Source organism: Bos indicus, chromosome 7 (assembly GCF_029378745.1).
Source record: "Bos indicus isolate NIAB-ARS_2022 breed Sahiwal x Tharparkar chromosome 7, NIAB-ARS_B.indTharparkar_mat_pri_1.0, whole genome shotgun sequence".
Classification (NCBI taxonomy): domain Eukaryota; kingdom Metazoa; phylum Chordata; class Mammalia; order Artiodactyla; family Bovidae; genus Bos; species Bos indicus.
This window is the reverse complement of record NC_091766.1, coordinates 77,916,810-77,944,128: the sequence shown is the minus strand read 5'-3', so window position 1 is coordinate 77,944,128 and position 27,319 is coordinate 77,916,810. Positions and strand designations below refer to the sequence as shown.

Sequence of the window (27,319 nt, the reverse complement as noted above, 5' to 3'; positions counted from 1 at the left end):
TCTGACTAAAGACGTACAAATTCATCCCAAGGGCTTAGAAGAGTGCTCCTGAGCCGAGGAGCAGAGCTATACTGACTCCTTTTGATTCACTGTCACAGTCGAAGTTATACACCCCAAATTTTGCATTTTGATCCAAGATCCCAGTTTCTAATAAGTGATATTCCCTACAATTATAAAGCTAGTCAACATATTTTTTTACTATATACTTGATCATAACTGGGCACAATGGAATCCTTCCTTTGGTCAATACAGGTTTCAGTATCTGAACTTCAAACAGTTTGAGTTTTTATACCTCTTTAATATACCCCTGTCCTATATATATATATTCATAGAATATATTAATATTTTCATCAGCCAAATTGTTTTGTTTTCTAGATCTGGTTAGGTCTTCCAATGGTCTTCTAAATAGTACTCTTTGTGTTTTATATACCCTTAGAATGAATTTTATTCTTATATTTTGTGCCCATATTTCATTTCTAATATATACCTATAGCCTATAAACAGACTCTAGATTCTATGAATACGAAGGAGAATATAAACTGTAGCAGCCCTCAAGTAGCCATGAGCTGCAGGACAAAGCACACGGAATGAATATAAGTTAATAACAGTAACTACTACCACCATCCATCATTTTGGTTAGCAAAATTTACAGTATCTGAGATTTGCTAACAGATAACTATGTAGCATTACCCTGTTCAACAAATAGCCTAGATCATAGATATACATTATTCAGAGGTGAGGAAACTGAGGATTAACAACTTCAAAAGTTAATTAGTAAATGAAAGATTAGTAACTTGAATCCAGAAGCCTGATTCTAAGTCCTTGGCACATTGATACTATGGGATTTGGGCAAATGAACAATTATTTATACAAAAGAAAATAAGAAAGGTTCCATAGAAATAACTATTTTCCATTTATTTTATAAAATGTATTTGATACCTATTATGAATTAGGCAGTGTGCTAAATGCTAGGTGATCACATACAAATAAAACATAATGTTTTCCCTTTAAAAGTTCACAGTCTGGAAGGACAGACAGACTAAAAAAATAATTAACAGGGAGGTAAGGGCAGCAATAGACATATGGAATGAGGGCAACAGGGAGTCAGGCACCTGCTTGGGCGGGTGAGGAATGGCTTCACAAGGAAAAGACAAGTCTTACTGAGACCTGAAGAATAAGGTGAAACTGCCAGATGGCCTGAGTGAAGTTCATTTGTGGCTCAGCATGTGGAAAGGCATGGAGACTTGAAATATCATTGTATGTATGAGGATGTTGAAGCTGGGGCTGTTGTGGAAGTGGAGAGAGTCTCTTGAGTTTAGTCAGGCCGAGGCAAGTTGAACACAGCCTTTGGGTAAGAAGTATAACAAGTTTACCCTTTAGAGTTTTTTCTACTCAGGATTATAAAATGTGGAGCCACTGAGAAACTAAGCTGGAAGAGTAAAGCAACCAGATGTGTGATTTAAAATAGGGCAAGAGTGCAGAGAATAAGTAGGATTTTTCTAAGTACCAGATCAGGGGAGAAGGCACAACAGAATGACACCATATGGTGTGTTTAAGGAAAAATGAGTAATGCAAAGTGGGAAAGACAGAGACAGAGACCCAAAAGGTTGCTTAGGCTAGATTTTAAAGGGCCTTCAATCCCCTGCTTAGGAACTGTTTTGTTTTACAAGACATGGCCAGAAGGATAATGTGATCATATCTGGATTTTAAAAAGATAAATCAAGAAGAGTGATTGTCGGCAGACAGCCCAGGGAGTAGGTTTTGTGATAGTCCAGGTGTGAGGGAAAAGGAGCCAGAAATGAAGTAGCAAATAAAATGGAAAGAGGACAGTGAATTTAAAAGAATCCTATGTAGAAACAGCATGACTTAGTAAGGAAAAGGATGCACCTGGTGAAAGATAGCACAGAGTTACACTATTCCGAGGTTTGACTATGTGTTCTTGTTACGGCTTGTCTTGTATTATTATGTCTGTAAAGTGTAGATGATCTGTCTTCTCAGATTGCCTATATTAAAAAGGTTCTTGTTTAAATTCAGGATGGATCAAATTGCAGTGGGCAGTGTCTACAGATAGCTGATAGAGATGACAACAGAAGGTAGAATAGCAGTAGACAAGAAGTCTAAGCTAAGAAGATGCCCAAGACTTCTGAGCCACAAGATTCTGGGCTGTGAGAAATATATAAATGAGGATTGGGGAACTATATTTCAGTCTTAGAGAGTACAGGGCCATCACAAATATCTGTTCAACTTCTTAGTGAAAATATGAGCTCTGGATTAAAGAATCAAGATAAACAGAGGAGTGGAGAACGAAGACAGGTAAGGTGCAAGGCTGTATCCTGATCACAAGAGAGAAGCAGCAGCTTAGCTATGGTTTAGTAACTCAGAGTAGAATTAGTAGCATTGTTGATTTGATAGTGAGCTGACCAACTTTTGCCTCCTTGCATCTCTTTCAGAAACAAACTGAGTCCTGGAGTCTGCAGAGATCTAAACCCATAGGTATAATTCATGTCTCTAGAGGACCAGCGATGCAGAATTGAAGTCAGGACACTGCATGATTGGAAGTTTTTTGAAGAAAATTAAAGGAAACAATTCACTGAGTTTCTGTTCTGTGCCAGGTACAGTGGCAACTGGTCTCCACATTGAGGCATAAATATTATTTTCATTTTAAACCAACGTTCTTAGTGGTAACATATCTCAAATTGCAGAGCTGGGTATCTAGGGTCTGTTCAGTTTAACGCCAAAGCCAAAACAAATTCTTCCATCTAATGCTTGTTCCTTGGAGTAGTCCACCAGGCCATTCCAAATGCTTAGCACATGTGCACACGCATGCACTCACACACACAAACACACAAAAAGTGCCTGGCAGCTGACATTCTAAATGCCTCCTAAATCAAAGAAGTGACTCTGTTTCTCAGTTGAAGAGAGATTGAAGAGACGTCCTCTCAGCAAAGGATAAAAACAGGAATGCATTGTTCTGTTAACTCCCCCAGCCCCTGGTTGCATTCACTCCCTGTCCCCTCCCATGTTAGGACACCAACAATGTTCTAAAGAAAGCAGCCAGTACCAGACTTCTCTTTCATTGTTGACTGAAGTCCATCTAACTTCTGACCTGTTCATCCCCTCTGCTTGCAGGAAAAGAAGCAATTGTAAAACAGACTTGGATTCATGTAGACCAAACAAGGAGCCAAAGGGTCATTTGAGCACTTTCCAGTGATCATGGAAACTCCATGACTGACCTACTCAGTGAATCAACTAGAGTTCTTAGGTCAGGAGTATGAAGGCCCTCATCATTTCACTATCAAAGCACCAGTCTCTGAAATATTTTTGAGACCTGCCTTCTGGAAATCTGGCTGAGATGGTGCAAGAAATGGCAAAGCCAGAGTGGTATGAGGTAGGACAGTGGTTATTTGCTGAAGAAAGCACAAACTGGGATTAGTCTCTGCTGATTTTGCAATATATCTCACCCAAGGAGTGCCGTTTGCCTTAAGACAAAGTTGTGTTTGTAGTTGGGAGTATTCATTCATTTCTTGCTAAACCACAACAACAAAAAAAATAAAACTGGTCAAACTCAAATGCTAAGATTTACACTCAATTTCCTAGCAGCCAGGCCTTGTACATTACATTCAGGAAAAAGACTGCACCCGTTTCCTTTTGTTTCTTCATTGCTTTAAACTTGGTAGACAATTAATAAAATTTTCTGATTAATTTATAAGGGCTCAGAGTATCATACTAAGAATCTATGTTTTTCTTGTACTCCTAATGTATTTTATTTTAGGCACTTGTGCTTTCTTGTCCCTGGGTTGTATGCAGCATGATTTATTAAACACCTTAATGCAGCCTTTTGATAAACTAGAAACTGTCTCATATAAAAGATGGGCTTTATTTTTTAAAGACACAGACTCATTTGTACTTGATTGTGAAGGAATCCTAAGTCATCAGGAGCCATGGTGCTGATAGGCCAGGATGAGGTGGTTTATTATGTTCTTATTACAGATTCCCTGCATGGCTTCCTTGCAGGGTGAGGCTTTCTTTTCCACATCAAAAATGACTCAAAGTTTCTAGTGTACTATTTCACCCCAAAAAACACAGAAGGAGAAAAAGAATTTGTACGTTTTTGGAATAAATTTCAGAAACTACATGGTTAGGAATGATAACATGGAATTGATGTTTTTAATAACCCATAGTTTGAAATATGACAAATCCAACCATTGCACAGATTAAAGGCCAAGACACTCTGCTAAATCCTGGAAAGATGGAGAGGTAAGAGGGGTGCATTCTAATTTTGAAGTGGATTCACGAGAATGAGACTACACACATGCTAAACACACAGGAAGTAAAAAAGAAAGCACATTGTTTCAAACAAATTAACTAAAATATTAACCAAACACCAAATGGGAGTTAATATAAAATAAACAAACACCAACTAAAGATATTTTATCTATCAGTTCAGTTCAGTCGCTCAGTCGTGTCCGACTCTTTGCGACCCCATGAATCGCAGCACGCCAGGCCTCCCTGTCCATCACCAACTCCCGGAGTTCACTCACACTCGTCCATCGAGTCGGTGATGCCATCCAGCCATCTTATCCTCTGTCATCCCCTTCTCCTCCTGCCCTCAATCTTTCCCAGCATCAAGGTCTTTTCAAATGAGTCAGCTATTCGCATGATGTGGCCAAAGTATTGGAATTTCAGCTTCAATATCAGTCCTTCCAATGAACACCCAGGACTGATTTCCTTTAGGATGGACTGGTTGGATCTCCTTGCAGTCCAAGGGACTCTCAAGAGTCTTCTCCAACACTACAGTTCAAAAACAATTCTTCTGTGCTCAGCTTTATAGTCTGACTCTCACATCCATACTATATTTCACTATTAATCTCAAATCCCTTGGATGTCTTAAATCTTCAATACTTTTTATTTAATTTCACATTTATATCTTAATTGGAAGTAACAAAAGAAAAGAGAAAAATCAAAACAAAACAAAAAAAAAAAACAGGAAGATGTCTAAGATTTCCGAGTAACAATAAGCAGGGCTATCAGAGTAATCTCAGTGAGGACTCAGTTCAGTTCAGTTCAGTTCAGTTCCTCAGTCGTGTCTGACTCTTTGCGACCCCATGAATCTCAGCATGTCAGGCCTCCCTGTCAATCACCAACTCCTGGAGTTCACTCAAACTCATGTCCATCGAGTCAGTGATTCCATCCAGCCATCTCATCCTCTGTCATCCCCTTCTCCTCCTGCCCCCAATCTCTCCCGCATCAGGGTCTTTTCAAATGAGTCAACTCTTTGCATGAAGTCGCCAAAGTATTGGAGTTTCAGCTTTAGCATCAGTCCTTCCAATGAACACCCAGGGCTGATCTCCTTCAGAATGGACTGGTTGGATCTCCTTGCAGTCCAAGGGACTTTCAAGAGTCTTCTCCAACACCACAGTTCAAAAGCATCCATTCTTCCGCACTCAGCTTTCTTCACAGTCCAACTCTCACATCCATACATGACCACAGGAAAAACCATAGCCTTGACTAGATGGACCTTTGTTGGAAAAGTAATGTCTCTGCTTTTGAATATGCTGTCAAGGTTGGTCATAACTATCCTTCCAAGGAGTAAGCGTCTTTTAATTTCATGGCTGCAATCACCATCTGCAGTGTTTTTGGAGCCCCAAAAAAGAAAGTCTGACACTGTTTCCACCATTTCCCCATCTATTTCCCATGAAGTGAAGGGACCAGATGCCATGATCTTAGTTTTCTGAATATTGAGCTTTAAGCCAACTTTTTCACTCTCCTCTTTCACTTTCATCAAGAGGCTTTTTAGTTCTTCTTCACTTTCTGCCATAAGGGTGGTGTCATCTGCATGTCTGAGGTTATTGATATTTCTCCCGGCAATCTTGATTCCAGCTAGAGCATCATAATTTAGCCTTAGAGAGAACCAGACCTTCAACAAATGTCTGTTTAATTACTTACTCAACATGTTAACCCTGGAGTAGATTAACCAAGGCAAAGATAAATACAGAGAAAAAGGATAGGTAAGGTACAAAGCAGATATGCATGCCTGGTATCTGTCTGAGCTGAAGTCAAACTGTGTGGTTCATCTAGTTGTAACATTTTTAAAAAGAACAACAAGATCCCACTCTATAGTCCAGGGAACTATATTCAATAATTCAATATCCTATGATAAACCATAATGGAAAAGAATATTGGCAAAGGAACACTAAAGAAGAATGTGTATGTGTGTGCGTATATATATATGTATAAAGTGATTCAGTTATACATATAATGATGTATATGCATGTGTACAACTGAAGCACTTTGCTGTTCAGCAGAAATTAATATGGTATTACAAATAAAAAATATAAAAAGAAAAATATTAAAAAATACTTCAACTAAAAAATATTTTTAAATATACTTTCTTTTTTTCCAGAATATGGACTTCATGGTTGTGTGAATAATATTAGTTTGTCTCAAATAAAACTCATTTGCTACATGGTACTTGTTATAGGAATAAAGGCTGTGAAGGCAAAAGAGCTTTGTAATAAAATATGAATGTTTTGAAGTCCAGCAGGTTTGGAACTAAATTCTGGCCCTATTACTTTCTAGATCTCTGAACTTAGACGGTCATTTGACTTTTCTGAACGTATGTACTGTCATCTGTAAAATGAGAAAAATTATCTGTTCTCAAGATTTATGAGTTAATGTGTTAAACAGGACAGTGCTGGAGGATAATAGGAGCTCAATAAAATGATAAAGAGAATTAGAAGACACATGGGAACCCCATGGGTCATTGGAAGAGTGGATTATTAAAGTGACCTGGGATAATGACTGATGACATCAGAATTAATTTCAGTTTCTGCAGAATGTTTATTGATTGTATGTTGAGAACTCTGCTTTTGTGGGGGAAAAGCAAACTGTTTAAAAGTATCCTGGAAAAAGCATCATAGCTAATATTGTCAGTTTTACCCAAGCTATTTTAGTATCAATTTAGTATCATTCTTTTAGTCTTTTTGGTTTTTTATTCCTCCAGGTATTGATCTCAACTCCATATCTGGCTTTACTGAGAATCCTTCCCTTAGCAACTCATGGATCCAACATGGGATGCTATGCTTCTTTACTGCTTTCTGGTTTGCGACAACCCTGGGATTAACACAACTCAATTTTAGACCACAACCTAAAAGATGTTGCTTTTAGAACAGATGTTGCTGAGGTCTTTAGCTGTACTTGATGATCTGAAGAGGCAGTTTCTTTGTCTGTGTGGTTAATTTTAAACACAAAAGTCATTCTCATCAACACTCACATTTTCAGTTTTGCTTGGAAAAGAAAACCAAAATATCTGAGCCCTGAATTCCTAAGAACAACAATTGGCTGGAATTAAGTAGGGGTGGAGAAGATACCATAGACCAGCAGCCAACCCTCCAATCCCTTTCTTGAAATAACTATGCTGGTTCAGATATACACAACTGCCCATAATCTTTGTGACTTCTGGAAAAATGACTTGCTCAATTTCTGAATCTTCCTTTTGACCAGACACATTTTTCTTGAAGGATTTGAGACCAAATATGAGGTAATGCGAAGAGTTGACTCATTGGAAAAGACTCTGATGCTGGGGTGAGAGGTGGTGTTGGGGGCAGGAGGAGAAGGGGACAACAGAGGATGAGATGGCTGGACGGCAGTACCGACTCAATGGATGTGAGTTTGAGTAAACTCCGGAAGTTGGTGATGAACAGAGAGGCCTGGCGTGCTACGATTCATGGGGTCACAAAAAGTCGGGCACAACTGAGTGACTGAGCTAACTAACTTACTATGAGGTAATGGAATGTTAGGAGAGCTTTCCTAGGGGTTTCTGAAAAGATTTAGGTTCCCCCTAAATCTTCTGAGAAAGTTTCCAAATTGTCTCTCTCCTTTCCTCTGGTTACTATTAGTCATAATTACGAGGATTTGAACTGCTGCAGCCATCTTGCTACCATCTTGAATATAAAGCCCTATGACCAAAGGAGGACAGAGCCAGGAGAAATTCCGGGAGACAGAGAGTCATTCAAAACCCCACTTGACCTCTGCACTGACTTACTGCATGCAAGCCAATAATTCCTTTGCTTCATCCATTTTAAATGAGGTGGTCGTTGCCTGTCTTTTAATGAACAAAATTGATGGTGTGTACCCCACATAAGCATCACCATATTTTCATAGCAACAGCTTTTCATGCATATGTCCTGACCTACTTTCTTCCTATTAGTTACTTACGGGGTTCTGGTCAGCATTTAAGTTAGTGTCTTGCATTATAGACACGCCCTGAAACAAATCCTAACCAGGAAAATATCAAGGCTCATAGAGTTTCAGGACTCAAGGTGAAATATGGTAATGGATGACGTCTCCTCCTTTTTAAAAAGGAGTAATGGAAGGAAACTCTCCCAGGAAATGCCTCCTATTTTTCCATTCATGAATAATGTTTCTGTCCAGGGCAGAGTATAAAAGAGTCTATCAGGGTGAGGGCTCTGAATTCAAAGAGCTTAGGAATAGATTCTTTTATACTAAATATATTGTATTTACATATTTTCATACTTGTGTGGGGTATTATATTTTTATGTTGCAAGAACAGGCATTTATGAGCTTCCTCTGCTATGCATCAAAATATGTATATTCAAGAATTTTATTTCAGAATGGATACCCTTGACAGCTCCTTTAGCTATTTCCCAAGAAGCTGCATTCCAATTCAGGGAAAAGTCTCCAGTTAGATTTTTATTTATTTATTTTTTTGTTTGTTTGTGTTTTTTTTGTCTCTAATATTTTATTAATATTTAAAAGCAAAGAAGTTGAAAGAATTTCACAGTGAACACCCATATACCAAACATCTATATTCTACAGTTTATATTGTATTATCACACACTTCATCTCTCTATCACTCTATCCATTTATCATCCTTATTATTTTGATGCATGTCAAAATAAGTTACAGATGTACAGCAACCATAATATGGAAAAATTCTACTCCTCAGTATTTTCACAAGAGAAATGAAATCATTAGTCCACACAAAACCCGTATATGAATGGTCATAGCAACTTTATTCATAATACCTCCAAACTGGAAATAACTCATGGGTCCAGTAGTAGGTGAAAAACTGGTATAGTCATACAATGGAATATTACTCAGCATAAAAAGGAATGAATTACTGATACACACAACAGCATGGATGAAACTTTAAAATATTATGCTGAATGAAGGATCCTAAAACAAAAGAGTATAAACTTCATGACTCTATTTACATAAAGTTCTAGAATAGGCAAAGTTAATCTATGATAAAAATACAAACAAAACGCAGGCAGGGATAAGAGGAGGAATTGAATGCAGAGGGGCATGAGGAACTTTCTGAAGTTTTGGTAACGTTCTATATCTTGAAAGAGGTCCAGGTTACATGTATATTAATTTTTCATTTCTCACTGGTGGTTTAATGAAGATATATGCATTTAATTTTTATGTAACTTTAATTTCAAAAAAAATGTACCCTAAACCAATGCTGAACTCTAGTTCATGATAGGTATGCTGAAGTATTTAGGAAGAAGTGTATCGTAAATCTAAAATCTCAACTAAAAAAAAAAAGAAACAGAGAGAAAGAGAAACATGGGAATTCCATGATAGTTTAGTGGTTAAGACAGTGCTTTCACTGTCAGAGGCCCAGGTTTGATCCCTGGTCGGGGAAACAAGAACCCACAAACTGTGCAGCTTGTCCAAATGTAAAAGAAAAAAGGAGAGAAAAACATAAAAACTGTATATACATGGGATTTTGAATCAGCTAATTAGAAAGAATGCTATTCTATCCAAAAGGCTGGAAATAAACCATTATTCACCACTAACCCACTGAACTTTGTTGCTGAAATCATTCAATACCTTAGCTTAGGGATTTGTGTAAACTTTCACTTAATAAAACATCTTCAGTCATTAAATTAATGTACATACCTTAAGCAGAATATAAATTTGACATTTTTGGACACTTCTTATTTTATTCTCAAGGTTTTAACTAAAAATAAACGTGGGTTGAGTCAGACAGAAAGAGCTCGTCTGTATGTTCCTACCATTTACTTGCACCTGAGGTACATTCATTTTAGCAGATTCAGTCCAAAATTAGAGTCAGAAATACAGGAATTATAATATGATCTCTATTTCTGCTAGAACTATATGATACATGCAGCTCTTCTGGCTCCTCAGAGACTTAGTTTCTTTCCTAAGTGTAGAGATAATATCCAGTCTTTCTTAGCCACAGGCTAAAATGATATAATATATGGAGTTGTATTATAAAAATTAAGATAATTAGAAGAAAAATTAGGAGAATTAGAAGAATAAAAAGCAATTGTTAATAAGTCATCATTTTCTCCAAAGCACCTGATGATTTTTTATTGAGGTATAATTTACACAGAGTGACTTAAAAATATAGCTCAATTCGTTTTAACAAAGTTATGCATTCAATAATCTACATACCAGTCAAGATATACAGCTTTTTCATCACCCTAGTAATATTCCTCATGTCTCTCCCAGGGAACCTCCTCCAGTCACTCAGTGATTTCTTGGATATGACACCAAAAGCATAGGCAAGAAAAACAAGAATAGACAAGAGGGGCCACATCAAATGACGTGGGTTGTCATTTCCTTCTCCAGAGGATCTTCCTGACCCAGGGATCAAACCCATATCTCCTGCATTTTAATATTTAGCCTAGATTAATTATTATTTTCTAAGAATCTGTACTTCATCCTGAAGATGACCTCCTCTGCCAAAGGGGAGCATATCTTGCCAAAGGACACAAGTATAAGCTTCATCAAGTGACAACCTTCTTTCCTCTAAGTGAATTTCACATAGAAGAAAATGATATGAAAGGGCCTAGAAGTAATGCCCAGTACTCCAAATATGAGCAGAAGACAGAGTTGATTAAAATATATATCTTCAGAGCAAGAGTGAGAATATGTGTGTGTGTGTGTGTCTGTGCATAATTTCTCATTTACTTATTCCTAATGGTCCTGAAATTAATGTATCAATGAAAATTAAAGTATGAAAACCAATTTGATGCTCTCACATGAAAACCATTATTAAATTTCAGTCTATAAAAATACAATACTGCAAGTTATCCATAATATAAAAGGTATCATCATTTTTATTCCTACTTTCATTGAAAAAGAAATATTCAATCAGATTTTCTCTTGATCACTTTATTCAATAACCTTTGAAATCGTCTCTGGCATGAACAGATAATAATTCTGAATTAAAATCTCTTTCTCAGACTCATTTTCTATGTCTGGGGTTTGACTGTGCAACTTGGAAGCAGAGTATATTATTTTTGTTTGTTTGTTTGTTTTTTCCCAATCAGCACTTTTATATTAATTTCCAAATAAATTTAAAAATGTCAAATGTTAGGTGTTAGCTATATACTTTTATTTACTCCATGAGATGAAGCGTTATCATTCTATGCATTAAAATTCTTGCAGGCAGTACAATTTCACATGCATTACTTGTGACTAACTTGGGCTTGGTGTTTAAGGTTATAATATTACCATTAGTAAAAATGAGGAGGACCAATATACAATATGCAATACAAGACAGGGGTCTCTCATGAAGTCAGTGCAGACTTTGTTACAGGTATTGTTAATGCAGCTGAAGTCATGTGTCAATAAATGTTGAAACTAGGCTGGGAGAACAAACTAGGAGATGATGACAATTAACTCATGACACCATTGCTTAAACACAAGAGTGAAGAAAAAGGACAAAGATCCAAGTACATAATAAACCAAGAAAACTTCCTATGATAAGATTACCTACAGATCAGAATCCCCCATGGTTACTGGCAGAATGTGAAAAAAGTTCTTGATCTTGTGAAGTTAGAAGCCGGTCAGTCAATAACAAAACTAGAAATTTGTCAAGTGACTACATACAGGATAAACAGCTATCAACTTTTCTCATGAATGCATGGACAGGTATCAAAGAAAAAAGCAAGAGAAAGATCGTGCATATTTCATTAAATTAATAATAAATAACTTTAATTTTTACTCAACTGACTTTCATACATAATGCCTACTTATGCTTAATGTGATTCTACTAGAAAACACATTCACATTACTAAATGCTTAGTAGTTTACTCTTCCAGCTTAATATAATGAGACATTGTACATTTCTTTGGCAGAGGAGCAGACAGTTACAAAAGTACTACTAAAACTAAATGTTGCTGCTGCTAAGTCACTTCAGTCATGTCCGACTCTGTGCAACCCCATAGATGGCAGCCCACAAGGCTCCCCCATCCCTGGGATTTTCCAGGCAAGAACACTGGAGTGGGTTGCCATTGCCTTCTCCAATGCATGAAAGTGAAAAGTGAAAGTGAAGTCGTTCAGTCATGTCTGACTCTTAGCGACCCCATGGACTACAGCCCACCAGGCTCCCCTGTCCATGGGATTCTCCAGGCAAGAGTACTGGAGTCGGGTGCCATCGCCTTCTCCGAAACTAAATGTTACTAAATCCAAAACTAAATGTTATGGATTTGTGAGATACATGCCACTAAGTTTTACTATATATCCAGTTTGCAAAGAAATATACTTTGGAAACACAGAAGATAATTAGGCAATGGATAATTCAAATTAGAATTTCTAAACTTGTTTTGTTTCTAAATTAAGGCCAATAATAGCCTGTTTTGCTTCTCTATTTTTACAAGACTTTACATTTTCAAGACTTTGCCAATAGACATTAACCATTGTGGTTCAATCCCATAAAGTATCTGAACCAGTCTTCACTGAAACAAGGGATATATCAGAAGGATTCTTAAATCAAATCTCATTCCTCAGACTCATGACTTGTCACATATTTAAGTTACTTTCAAGCAAATCACATCCCAAAGTTAAAGGTTTCAACAGCAGGCCTCAGCATTTATTTCCTGAAATCTCTCAAGGCTGTGTCCCACTTTTACAAAACTGGTTCCGGAAACATGCAAGCCTGTAAACAAACATGGGCTGTGAATCTGTTCCCTCCCCTAATGGAGGATGTCACCTTGCCCTTACAACTTGTTTAAAGAATGATGCAATGCAGCAAGCCCACACTGGCTCTTGATTTTATTAATTTTCGGGAATTTTGTGAACTTTTGCTCAATAAAACCATGATTTAAAATTAAATGTTATAAACTTGTAGTGAAATTGATTATGTGGGGTAAAAGAATAGTAAATACCGCAAACTCAACACTTCTGGATTGCCTTGGGAGGTTACCATCACAAAACACCAGAAGTTTCCCATGAGTCCTGGAGGCTAGAAATCTTAAGTCAAACTGTCCCATGCTCATGCTAAAGGCTCAAGGGAGAATCCTTTCTTGGTTTTCCTAGCTCCTGGGGATTGCTGGTAAACTTTTGTATTCCTTAGTTTGTGGCAACATAACTAATCTCTGTCTCCCTTTTCACATGACCTTCTTTTCTGTTGCTCCTTTTAAGAACACCATCATTGGATTTAGGGCCCACCCTAATTCAATATGATTTCAGCTTAAATTGATTATGTCTCCAAAGACCATATTTCCAAATAAGGTTACGTTCACAGGTACCAGAGATTTTAAAATTTCATAACTTTCCTTGGGGACCCAATTCAACCAACAACTTCCGAATTACTTAACTACATTTTACTTTATGTTATATTCTTGGGTTTATAGTAGAAATATTTACACTACAGCAAACACTACAAAACCTGGCAAAAACTACAAATGAAGATTTGATTTACATTTTCTCTGCAAGGCCAGAAGTAAATATTTCAGGCTTTGTGTGCTGCTTTGTCACTGCTGTTCAGTACTAAGTGGTGTCCAAGTACTTGCGACTCCATGGACTGTAGAACACCAGGCTTTATAGGCTCCCCTGTCCTTCACTGTCTCCAGGAATTTGCTCAGATTCATGTCGCTTGAGTTGGTGCTGCTATATATTCTCTGTAGCAACTACTTAACTCTGCTTTTATACAGTGAAAGCAGACACAGGCAATATACAAACAGGCTTAGCAGTGTTCCAGTCAAACTTTATTTACAAAAACAGGGAGTAGACCAGATGTACCCTATGGGGTGATAGTGGGCTGACCTCTGGTCTAGACTTAAGAAAGTAACATATAAAATATTAACAGGGTAGACAAATTTCAAAATGTGTCGCATCTTTATCAGTTATTTCACTAATATCACAAAAATTGATGAAATATGTTTAGTTTTTAGAAATTATTACTATTCACTTCAACAAAGAAATTAATTGCCCAAGTCACTGATGAATGTAAGTGAAGTTCCAACACATGTATTTTTGTATTTTCGTACTTTTTGTTAGAATAAAAATCAATACTCATGTCAGAACTACCATGTTAATCAATCCGTTGCAACCATGAGTTAGTGACAGACATCAGAGTTTGGCAAAAATTAAAGGACAAAATTAAAGAAGATGCTTCAAGAACAAATTGGCCATGTGGAATTTAAAGAATATTGCATGTTTCAATATTTTTTTTGTAAATTCTGTCCTATACATTATAAATTTTATGAGTATGCATATATACACACATTTTGTTTTTCTAGAGAGTTGCTTGTTAAACTTTTTTGCCAGTACACCGCTACACAAACTCCTGAGTGTTGTAGTATTCCTGCAAATAGTAGTACATATATTGGGAATGTAAGCTCTGACAGGATGGTGATAGAAGTCCAAAACATAAAAGAGTGGAGAAACAAACATTTTTACCACTTCCAAAGACTGATCAAAACTTCAACCTTCAAAAATACATTCATGAGCATTAACATACATGATTAAGAAATCAGAACCCAAAAGAAAGCCTCACAAATGAGTAAATATTTAGTACTTTGACATTTAAATTTTGTCTTTCATTAGATTGTAATCTCTACATTTTTTTTTTTTTTTAATAGCACCTACCAAAGACAAGTGACACCAAGTTGCAATGACCACCTGGATCATACCTAAATTTTTGACATCTTTGCTACACTATGGCTTGGGCCACATTTTTATGGCCAGCTAGCCCTTGAACCTATGTCCTACTGCTTATGTGCTTTCCATTGGGTATTGATTCGTTTCTTTAGCCTTTCTAAAGGATAAGTTCCTTTCATTTCTTTTTCTTTAACTATAGATTGCTAACATACCTCTTAGTTCAGTTCCTCTACACTAGAAATATTATGAGAACTAAAGGAAGTAAAACATAGAATCAATCCTAAAGAAAATGAACCCTGAATATTCTTTGGTAGGACTGATGCTGAATATGAAGCTGCAATACTTTGGCTACCTGATGCAAAGAGCTGACTCACTGGAAAAAACCCTGATGCTGGGAAAGATTGAAGGCAGGAGGAGAAGGGGGCAACAGAGGATAAGATAGTTGGATGGCACCACTGATTCAGTGGATGTGAGTTTGTGCAAACTCCAGGAGATAGGGAAGGACAGGGAAGCCTGAGTGCTGCAGTCCATGGAGTCACAGATTCAGACACGACTTAGCAATGGAAGAACAACAATAAAACATAGAAAGTGTTCTTCAGAGAGTAAGTGCCAAACAAATGTATGCTATAACCATCCCTCCCACTAATTTTGCTATTACTAACATAATTATTAATTTTCCCAGTAGGCATCAGTTTTCTAAGAATCCAGGAAGCCTTTGTTAGGCTCCATGACTGGATATAAATGATATCTGGAAAATAAAATATAAATAATGCTATTTCTATTCATTTTTCTCATAAAAGTAACAGAACTAGTCCTGGTGGTATCATGCCATAAAATACATCATGTCAGAAAATGCTCTGGTCTCAAATAGCTGCATCCATGCATGCAGGCACCTACCCTGGCTGATGTCAGTGGATGGAAATGCATGTTGAATTCTATCTAACCTCCATCACTGCATGTAAAATCAAGCCATCAACTAAGGAGTGGTTATGGCATGATCATTTTTACATTGTGTGACATGTTCCTGTTGTACTGTCAACAAACATAAACTTTAATCTCCACAAAGAGACTTTCTGTAAACCGTATGTCACACTAATGCTTTTATTTTGCATGCTGCTTTTCCCCAGAGAAATTCCTTTTACTGTGATTTCTTTACCACAATTGTAATTCATTTCTGACTGACATGCTGACAAAACTATTCCATTTCTTTATATGATTGTACAGTCATTGATTATTTCAACATATTTTTGCTCTCTCTTTTTCCTTTTAAAAATGAATACTGTTCCTATTGTCTGCACAGATGGCTTTGAATATACATTCAAGTTCAGGGATCAGTACATAATCCTCTCTATTAGATTTGCCATGCTTAATTTGAAATTTCATATCTTGACTTTGGACAGCAGATTGAAATCATTTCCTCATCACCAAAAACGTCCTTTAGAATTTAAAATTTATCAGAATCAAAATATCATGGTTTTAAAGACTGATGTGGCCTGTTTACACATAATAAATGAGAAAAATATTGAGAAATCAATGGAATCTTAAATTCAATTTTATGTCAAATTAGACTAATCCCAAAATGGGAAATAGGGATTGATAGTTTTGCTAGATGGTTGGATAATAAGCTAGTGATGCCACTACCTTTCTCCAAATATTTCTTTTTTACTCCTAAAGACATTTCACTTGTTCCTCAAGACCATATTATTGTTCTCTATTCATCTTGACTCCTCATTAATTTATGAGCATCATTCTCGATACCACTTGCCTCCTGCAGATATTCTGATTCTAACTCACTTACTTTCCCTTCTGCTCAAGTGAGATGTTTAAGAGTAGGGAGACCTATAGAGACATTCAGAATAGCTTTCTGTTTAGAACAATGGATCTTTCTCTTTTTCATCACCCTTGAAGATAAGAACTCTGCTCACCTAAGTCTCTTTACAGTTTTTGGAAACAATGTAATTTTTTACTAAACATGTATTTTGTTGACAAAAAAAAAAAAAAAATGAAATCGCACAAACTCTCCTTTCTTATTTCAATCACAATAAGTAATGTTCTTGAAGAAATCAACTTGGTTCCTATTTTACTAAGATCATTCTTCCTCACCCCTACATTTTTCCTGGAATCAGTTCCTTTGCTGAAGTGCCACCTATTATGATCATAAACATCAGTACATTTCATCCATAGATGATTATTTTTTTAATTGAAAAAATGAGAACTTTTAAGACATCAATTCACTGATGCAGTTCAGTGTTACAGAAAAAGATGAAAGTAAAAGAAATTTAAACAGCCTTTGTTTTACACACAGATTTAAGTCAGGTTTAATAAAACAAAGTTAATTTTACTGTAAGCCTCACAAATTAAATTTTTAAAAATTGTCTGAATTTGACTTTTTCTACTCTGTTTTAAAATTTATAATTTGTCATCTACTGAGAAACTGATATCAACTAATGAGAAAAGTGATATGTTCTCTATTACATTTGTCATTTTACAGCCCTGAAAGATGGACATATTTCCATGAATTCAAAAATTAATGGTTTATTGATTTCAACTATCCAGAGGTGTTTTTGATTGCCAGGTATTCACAATGTGGTGGTAGATATATATTGCTCGTTTTATCTGCATTTGGAATCTTAATTCAAAACTACAAAGTGTCACATGAAAAAGCTGCAAACTACAGTAGACAACTGTGCTGAAGAGTGTTCTATGGCTAAAGAATTAAAGTGTTATTGTACTAAGCTACGCTTTCTAACATGATGCTTAGTTATGTCTAGGTTTAAAACTGTCTTCTATGTTTCATTTTCCTTGAAGTCCAAAAAAGAAGAAAGATACAAACATCTTAGATTTAGTAGTCATACATGTGACTATCTTTCTCTTTATTGTATGTTAGTCATCCAGTTGTGTCCGACTCCTTAAGGCCCCATGGACTGTAGCCCAACAGGCTTCTCTGTCCATGGGATTTCCCAGGCAAGAATACTGGAGTAGGTTGCCATTTCCTTCTCCAGGGGATCTTCCTGATCCAGAGATCGAACACTGCAGATGTCCTGCATTGCAGGCAGATTCTTTAGGGTAATTTTTAAGCACTTGATTTAGGAAGAAATAAAAGGTACCATCTGAGCCACCAGGGAAGTCATCCTCTTCATTGCTCATTCATTAATAAAATGTGAGATCAAGATCTAAATTAACGTTGAAAAAATTTCTGGTGATTCAAGAAATTTTAATGTCCTTTTTCTCATAACCCTTTATGTTTTTTAATAGTCATCGAATTGTTAGTTTATTTTGTTATTGTTGCTAGCATTTTTCTTTATCTTTCAATGCTGATTTCCCTTGAACAAACAAAAACATTTAGCTAAATTGATAAAACTACTGCAAAACAGGTATCTTACCTTATTTTGGCCTGACGCCAACAATGTTGCAAATTATTTTCAAAATCAAGACACAGGTAATCCTGTCAATCACATTCTACAAAAGCATAAGGTAGCATCGTATTTTTTGTGCCTTTAATGTCTTATAACTCTACCGTAACTAATGGAGCTTCTATTCTCGGAAATTGAATGGGGAAGGCATTCCTGTAGAGTGTACCATTTCCAGACAATGTTCTCTTAATTTTTTAATGCAACTATTATCATGATTTATAATTGCACTGAAGGTTCTCTGTAATCTTTTTCAGGATATGTTCATTGTTATTAGTGAAATCCTTAACTCCTTAGAAGGGATGTTTCATAAACCTATTTTATAACACTTTACTGAAAAAGGACGCAAACCTTACTTTTTTATGGATCAGGTTAACACCTGCACATCTTGCAGGTCCTTAGAGATCCAAGTAACTCTAATTTACAGGGGTGTTGAATTTGAGGGTAATTTTTGAGCACTTGATTTAGGAAAAAATAACAGGTACCTATTGTTTTATTAATATGTGTCAGATTGCTAAACTGTTTTCTATATTAGAGAAGCTGCAAGTTAAAATCTATGATGTGATTTAAAGACATTGGTAAAAAGTTGTTTCTTTCTTTTATAATCATCATTTGATGAAAATTTCTGCTAACTAATGAATTCTAACTGTGGAGAACATATCAAAATGTGTTTCTATAACCATTGCACTGGCTTGACTCAACAATGCCTAGTTTGGAAGAAAGCAGAGGTACTTTAGCAATACGGAAAATGTGTTCAAACTGGATTAGAATTCCAGTATTACAATTTTTTAAAACAGAGAATTCAAAAGAAGGAAAGTCTCTGTTGGACTATGTCAGTAGGGTCTATTACCCAAGATACTGGAGGGAACTCGCTATAAATACGTTTCAGTCTTATAGCAGGAACCTGGAGCATGGTGGAGAAGCAGGGCTCCAGCATATGAATTATACATGCCTCTTGACAGTGTATCAACACAATAATGGCAAGATAGAATTTCAATAAATTGTCTTCTGCCTTTCCAAATTTATCAAAAGCAAATTTCAGTTATGGCTAAGTTTTGAACATAATTTCTAATTTATCCAAAAAGTTATGGAGGAAAGAAAAATGTAGTGCTAAGAAATGCATTTAGCAAGCAAAATTAAATATGATTTTGAAATTAAATGTTTATTTAATTATCCTTTTAATGTATTAGACACTGGAGGTAAAACTTGAAAAAACTTGAGTAGGAATTAGTATCTGTCACTCTTAGCAATATTTAGTCAGTGTATACAAAACAAATTCAAGAATAAAGTGGAAGTCAACAATTGGGAGAGGGAATGGCTATTGAATGACTTCTAGAATAATCTAAAGAAAATGCAAAAGGATCAAATCAAATAGCTGCTTTTGGGCACAGAATTATCAGAATTTTGGACCAACTCAATTATATGATTTTAAATCCAGAATGTGAGTGTTACCGATATAATAATAGAAAATAAAAAAGAAGGGAAAATGAATCCAGGTAAATCAAACTATCACATCAATTATTAAGGAGTCTCTCAGACACAAGTTTATATATATTCTATTACAAGAGTATAAGAATAGGGAAGAAAAGTTCTTGCAAGGGGCTTCATGTTACAAGTAATACCAGCCATTTTTATATTTGGAAGAAGTTTCTAATTTTGCCAGAAATCGACAATGTATTCATTTGAGCTAAGTGTAAAACTGCAGCGCACTGCTTGTGCCCACATCCTAACAAAAAGCCATTTTGTCAAAGTAAAACTCTAAAGGAGATGAAAAATTATCCTAGGATGAAAGAAGAGAAAAATATGAGAACATGTCAGCAAATTTTGTTTTATTTTTAAATAGAATGAGCATTAATCATGGATTTTGAAAAGAAAGAAAAAAGTTAGTAGAGAGAGGAAATAAAATAATATCAACATGAGCCATACTTTAACATCCTAATGTTTTGTTGCCCTCTCAAAATTTTTATGAGATCTGCAGGTTTAAAGAATGTCCTTACCTTTAGTTGCTAAGTTGGGAAGCATTTAACTATTATTTATACTAACTAGATATTTTATAAAAGAAGTGTTAAATTCAGAAGTTGGATTAAACCATCAGGAAACACATATTCCAGTAAAACATTAACCACATGTCTTTAGACAATAGCAAACTTTGGGGTTTACCACATTAATTTCAACTGTAAAAAAAGTCCTTTAAAAATCTCTTCCTCTTCTTTAGACTCTAAAGTTTCTGAATTGAGATTGCATATGCTCTTAGTGTTTACTCTAGGTTAATTACATGTGGTGGCCACGTCTCATTTTGGCATTCCATGCTCCACTATTCATACTATACTACTTAATTTATAATCTGGCTAAATCACTCCATTGTATAACAGTCAACTGGAACATATTTTACTATCTTAGTTCCTAGAAAACCACTGTTGAGAATGAAATGGACTTAAATTGGCATTTCTCACATTATGTTAGGTTTCAAAAGACAGAGGCCAGTTGCTTTTAGCTAAATCAGACAAATGGTCTTGCCAAAATTTGCCAATACCAAATTCCTGGGCTACACATGGATATCATCATATATTAAGGCTATCTCCATTGCTGGTAAAAATGAACATATTTTTTAGAGATTCACAGTTAAGAAATCCCAATCACTGCTGCAAAAACAGAACAGAATATTCTATCTTCAAAATGTCACAAGCTAAGATATTTAGGTCTAGCATTCAATCCACTTCAGTGTTCTTGCCTGGAGAATCCCAGGGATGGCGGAGCCTGGTGGGCTGCATTCTATGGGGTCGCATAGAGTCGGACACGATTGAAGTGACTTAGCAGTAGCATTCATTTTTGTAGATCCTCAGGTTTTAAACTTTCTCTTCCATAACATTTCTTTAGTAACTATGTCCTCTGCAAATGTCTCATGATTTTTCCTCTCCACAAACATCCCAGAGAGAAGAGTGGTTTCCTGTAGGTGGTCATGCCCTGTCTGATTTTCTTAGCACAGAAATTGAGTTTTTCCCTCTGTGGGTCCCTTTATGACAATGGTCTTTGCAATATATAATCAATGCAAATACTGGGGGCATAGGAAAGGTAAGTCATGGTGTTTTATTTGATGAGATAAGAGAATAAACTACATATACCATATTAAAAGATGCTTCCAGCATTCATCATTGAATGAGTTCATTTTGCTGGAGGAAAACAAATACCCAAGATGATGACAAATATAACAAGCTTGATAATTATTTGGAAATAGAAGACAGAACTCTGAGAGCTCCAGGGCGGATGGCAAGAGGAGGGAAGAACTGCTGTAAATGGGTCCAAAGAAAAGTGTGTGTGTGTCCTTTGAAATAACAGAAGGCAGATAAGAGAACAAAATGGAGAGAAGAGAGGAACAGACAGAGAAGGCAGTCGACAGTGCAAAACCCTACAGCCAGGGCATCAAGAGAGATGACTCACCTTAGGGCACCAAGGAATATTTTACATAACTTTAAAGTCTAATTTAAAAAATATATTTTTGTTAGGTGGGGATTGTATGATAACTGCTGTATTATTAAAAAAAAAACTCTGCTGTAGTCATAACATGCCTGTATGAATGAGCTGACTTGTGGATATTCATAAAAAAATATGAGTTTCATGTCTGCATGGACATGGTAAGGAATAGAAGCTATATGAAGATACAGCATGAAAACCTTGATCTCATTAGGGATTTGCAGAAATCTCCTTGAGAACTTTGGTATAAATGGAATTGCAGTTGGGGATGTACCAATTTTTCCTGGAATGCATGAAACAGCTTGCATCTGAAAGAGGTCCAGCTGATGTCTGAACTCTGCACAATTCTTAATTGCAAAGGTTCAGGTAAAGTCAGTGAGTACAACAATGCAGGCAGGAGACACTAGAGAGATTGGAAATGATGGAAACTTAGGATCTCCTGGCATTTCCAAAGAGAAACACTTTTCCTTAGTTTCACATCATTTTGGCCATATGTGGATGGCCACTCAGTGTCACTTAGAGTAACCACCTTCTTTCCATGAGAAGATTCAAATTAAATATTTAGTTAAATATCTTCATTAAAATGTCTGTGATATGTTTCCAAGCCCTGATATAAAGAGCTGAAATTTTATTGTTATAAAATTAATTAAAATGGTATATAAGTTTGTTCTTTTTCCGCTAATAAAAAACACAAATCCAAAACATTTAATTCGCCACTCCTTAACATATGACTCACATTTAATAGCCCAAGATTGAATTCCAGACACCACACCCACATTTCAGGAAGCAGTATGAAGGTGCTTGACAGTGTCAGAGAGAGTGAGATATTCTCTGAATTATCAAAAGAAACTTTCTTCTTCACGAAGGACAAAGACTTGAAGCAGCTGTCTCTTGGGGAAGGTTTCTATAAGGCCACCTGAAATTCCAAATATGTACCAGTGACTCTGAATAGTCACTGGAAGGACTGATGCTGAAGCTGAAGCTCCGATACTTTGACTACTTGATGCAAAGAACTGACTCCTTGGAAAAGACCCTGATGCTGGGAAAGATGGAGGGCAGGAGGAGAAGGGGTTGGCGAGGATGAGATAGTTGGATGGCATCACTGACTCAATGGACATGAGTTTGAGCAACTCCACGAGATAGTGAAGGTCAGGGAAGCCTGGCATGCTGCAGTCCATGAGGGGGCAAAGAGTTGGACTACTCTTAGTGACTCAACAACAACACCCAGTGGCCTAGACTCAGTCATGTGGTCACATTTGCTATTAAGGAACTTTGGAAATATCATCCTCTTCCAATTGCTTATTTGCCCATCTAAAATATTTATTTTGGAAGAAGAATACAGTAAAAGCTGGGGATGTTCAGTCTCAAAGGATGACTATAATACTCCCCCTCCCCATCCATGAAAAATTCTCACTGTAATGAAAGTAATCCACTAGACAAAGTGTTGTTAATTTTACTCTCTAATGAATGTGCTGGTAACATGCTACAAAATGAAGTTCAAAACCATTTCAAGACATGTGGAGCTATTTCCAAAAGAACTGTTTTGAATCATTGATGTTTAAGATATATTTCAAAATTAGAGAAAAACTGAATAACCCATGTTACAGATACCCACATCCCCAGCAGCTAGACTAAACAGATATTAACACATTTCCATCTAAGTTCTCTCTTTCTTGAAACAAATTTTTAGGGAAAATTCCAATATGCAAAGGACTATGTGGAAATGAACTGTTTGAAGATGAATGAAGGCTCAGAAAGGCTCAGAAAGGTGCACCCTTTCTTTGTGCCACTCTCTATACACCAAATCTCCAATGTTCTACTGAGTATTAAGCTGGCAAGATCCAAGGAGGCATTGATAATAAAAAACAAACAAGTGCTATTTCTGAGCCTACTAGAATTAAGACTTCTACTACACAAACTGGAAAAATGAATCTGCATGATGACATTATTTATTCTGACTTTCTTATTTCTTTGCATTCAGAGTGACTTTCTGAAAAGAAGAAATTCTTTTAGGAAATTTTTTTAGTTAAAAAAAAATGCAACTTTGGCCTCAATTCTCTCTATTTGAAGATGATCCTGTATGTCTATCTATTATGCACAGTGAGATGAAGTATACCATATAAGTCATCTGTAAGAATACTATGGCTTTTGATTTTACACAACTGGTTATAAAATAAATGTTTTATACTTTCATAAAAGCAAATGCATTTAAATTTCAAAGAAAAGCAAAAATTAAATGATGCTAAAACATGAAAACACAATTATATGATGATCAACTTTAGTCTATGACCATTTGCCTCTGAACTTGACTATGAGACACACTGAGATACCTAGTTAGATATTGCCCTGAAATTTTAAGCACTGACTTTGCCATACTAAATTGAAAGGAAGAAAATAATACATGGAATAATGAGACTCACAATTCTAAAAGAGGAATTCATCTAGAGTTTTTCTTGCCACTTTGGCCGTGATCCACTTAACAATATGGAACAGTAAGGTGGTTGGCACGTGGAAAACACGGGTCTCAAAATGTCAGGGACAAGTGGTATATTTCCGCGTAGCACAGCCATAGCAAGCATTTTATTTCCCCCTGAAAGACTCAATTTGTCTAATTTATCTGAGACATGAACCCCGGAGAGTTCCTGAACAAGTTCTATACAATGTATTCTGCACACTTCAAAAGTAAGAAATAAATATGATATGACTTACCCTGACCTCCTTTCCAGTAATTCCTGACTTCACTCAGTCCTCGTTTCTAAAGAAAGAAAAAGCCAGAAGCACTTATTGTTAGTGTACCTACCAGTTATATAATTTAATCCAGAATACAATTCTTCAAAAATTAACTACTGAATAGCAGGTCTGTTTTCTTCTTCTTTTTCTTAATCTTTGACAAGTTGCTGAAATTGATTCTTTTAAAACCATTTTATTGAAGCATATCTGACATATGAAAAGCATACATATTTAATGTACGTATATGACTTGATAAACTTGGAAATAAGTATGCACTCATGAGACCATCATGACAATCTATGCCATAAGTATATCCACCACATCCAGAAGTCTCCTCTGAAAAGTGATTTAATGTTTGCTATCACTACCATAGCACTTTACCTGTTATAGACCAAACGGGTCAGTAGACATCTGTTCAACAAACCTAGTCTGTTTCCTTTTCCTTCAGAATCCATCAGTTTCTAGATTTTGAGTTAAATACAGCTTTTAAATCTATATTTCATTTTGAAATTTAAAAATATCTTTAATTACATTGGAAAGAGAATTCACAAACAAATTTCACCCTTTATTTACTTAGGTCAACTCCTCTCTCTGGTTTACTCACAATTCCTTAATTATTGTTTATTTCTTTAATTGTTGCATCTCTAAATATGTCTACATTAATCTGGAAGAAACAATCAGCTGGCCAAATTCAATATGTTCTAAGAAAAGTGTAATACTGGGAACTTCACAAAATAAGCATTTACTTTTATCTTTCAAAATGAACAGAAAGGGGGGCAGTGGGGGGAGAGGAGAAATAGCTGAGTAAATATTCAGATCATACAGAGTTAATTTTAAGAATGTAAGCATATGGAGCTGATAAATGGATTCTGGTTATCAGCAGTGCTTTAAAAATAATTAATCAGACAAAATGGTTTGATATCTACTGCAATTTGATATAATTATGAGAAATAACCAAAGATCAAGTTATGTTAAAACATGAGAGTCATCGTTTTTCTAATTACAATTTTATTTAAGTCAAAGTTGAACACCACCATGGGGCCCTGCTGCTATTAAAATAACAAGTTATTGCTGGAAAAGACACACTAGCTCCTTAGTCATCGGGCAAAACTGACAATAAAATAGCAGCAAAATAAGAAGTTGGCACAACCACTTCCTTCTATCATATGCTAACAGGGAAAAATAATGAAAGCTGGACCAACAACTGTACTTAAGATTAAAATGCATTTACATGAAATACATGATTCTGAGGCAATTAAGGGTTTCATTTCTAGCAGCTTGTTACCAGAGTGGTACCAACAGTCCTTCATAATTAAAGGTGTCATTTCATCCTCAGACCCTTGGTGAGGAAAGTGAGAAATCACCTCATGTTTCTTGGGAATTGCAGCTTTCTAATCATTTTGAAACAGAGGGTGACTAGCGGAGTCACCTCCCCACTCTGTAATACAAAAGCAGCCTGTCTTGGAAACAGCTTCTGAGGAACCAAACATCCCCGCCCTCCACAATAATGTGTTTCATTTTGTACATCCTTCGTAATCCTGGCCAGGGTTCCTTTAAGGTGACTTGCCTCTTAACTTTTCAAAAGATGTGTTGTTTTACATTAACACCAGAAGCTCTATACATCAAGGGAAAAGAAAAAAAAAACCTTCAAGTGATGGGGCTTCAAACGAATTTCTAATCTTTACAGTCCTTCAATACTTATATTTTAAGAACGGAGACATAATTTATTTCCAATGAAACTGAATTGCTTAGCTCTCTGCTAATAGGATCCTCAGGGCAAAAAAATATTGCAAGGGTGGCATCATATAAAAGCAGAAAGTGTCATAATTTTTTGAAATTTAAGCTAGAAACAATAAATTAATAAGTATGTTTGCCAAGATTATTGTATGTCTATGATGAATTGTTCTCATTTAGTAAAGGGGACAATGAACTTGAGTGGCCCAGAGGGTTATTAACAGACTGCTTATATTGGACTAAGAAGCATTGGTGAGCATTCTTATTTTATTAAGGCAGTCAAACAGCTATTTGCAGATATAATATGATTCTTTTACCCTTAGTCCTTATGTTTTTCTCTTCCTAGACTCAATTTGATTGGTTGCCAAATGACCATTGTAGGAACCTTTCTGTCTTTGCCACAAAACGCTAAAATTCCCGTCTACTGCAAATACTTTTTTGAGTCCAATCATGAAGATTGAGTTTTTCATCAGGTCACATAATCAAAGGAGTGCTTAAATACCTTAAACTATCATTGTGGAGGAACAGAGCAGCTTTCTACAAAAGAATCATCACTAAAGCAAGGGAGGTCCATCTGCCTAATTAGCCAGAGAAGAAGACTGCCTTTGGTAAGCGTAATACTAAAACTGGCTTGGTTTTTCAAAGTGTGCTATCCCATCATCTTCCCTTGAAAATAATGAAAAGGAAGCCACAGTAACAGAGGGCTAAAGTGGATGACATGCAGGAAAGGCTCCGGGCAAGCATTGTGTTTCCTCCTGTGAAAAGTATCATCATTTATTATCCCTCATTAAAATTTAATTTTATATGGCATCTTTCAAAGGTCATTTTTTAAACTGGAATTTTGTAAGTAATGTTACTGATGGGTTAACTACTGTGGGAAAAAAAAAAACCCACAAACAATTCTTCATAGATTTATTGTTTTAAGCTATTATTAAAGAGGCACCTTTAAAAAACAAATGATTTCCCTCAGAGAGAACCAGAATGTTCTCCTTTCTAAGTAATTTAGTTTAGTCAGTAATTTCAGTTGGTTTTGCACAAGAAGCATCTTGGAAACTTATTACAAGTGAATAATCTTCAGCATATAAAGGATT

The 27,319-nt window shown here is 35.9% G+C and overlaps 1 long non-coding RNA gene across 1 annotated transcript in view; it reads right to left on the bottom strand.

Annotated features, from left to right (window-relative positions):
• The window catches only part of LOC139184220 (uncharacterized), a 1,143,978-nt gene that overhangs the window by 680,958 nt on the left and 435,701 nt on the right, over positions 1-27,319 (bottom strand). Inside the window, exon 3 of the long non-coding RNA XR_011567787.1 lies at positions 24,474-24,519. This is a non-coding gene — a long non-coding RNA (uncharacterized lncRNA). The remainder of the gene's footprint in view (positions 1-24,473; positions 24,520-27,319) is intronic.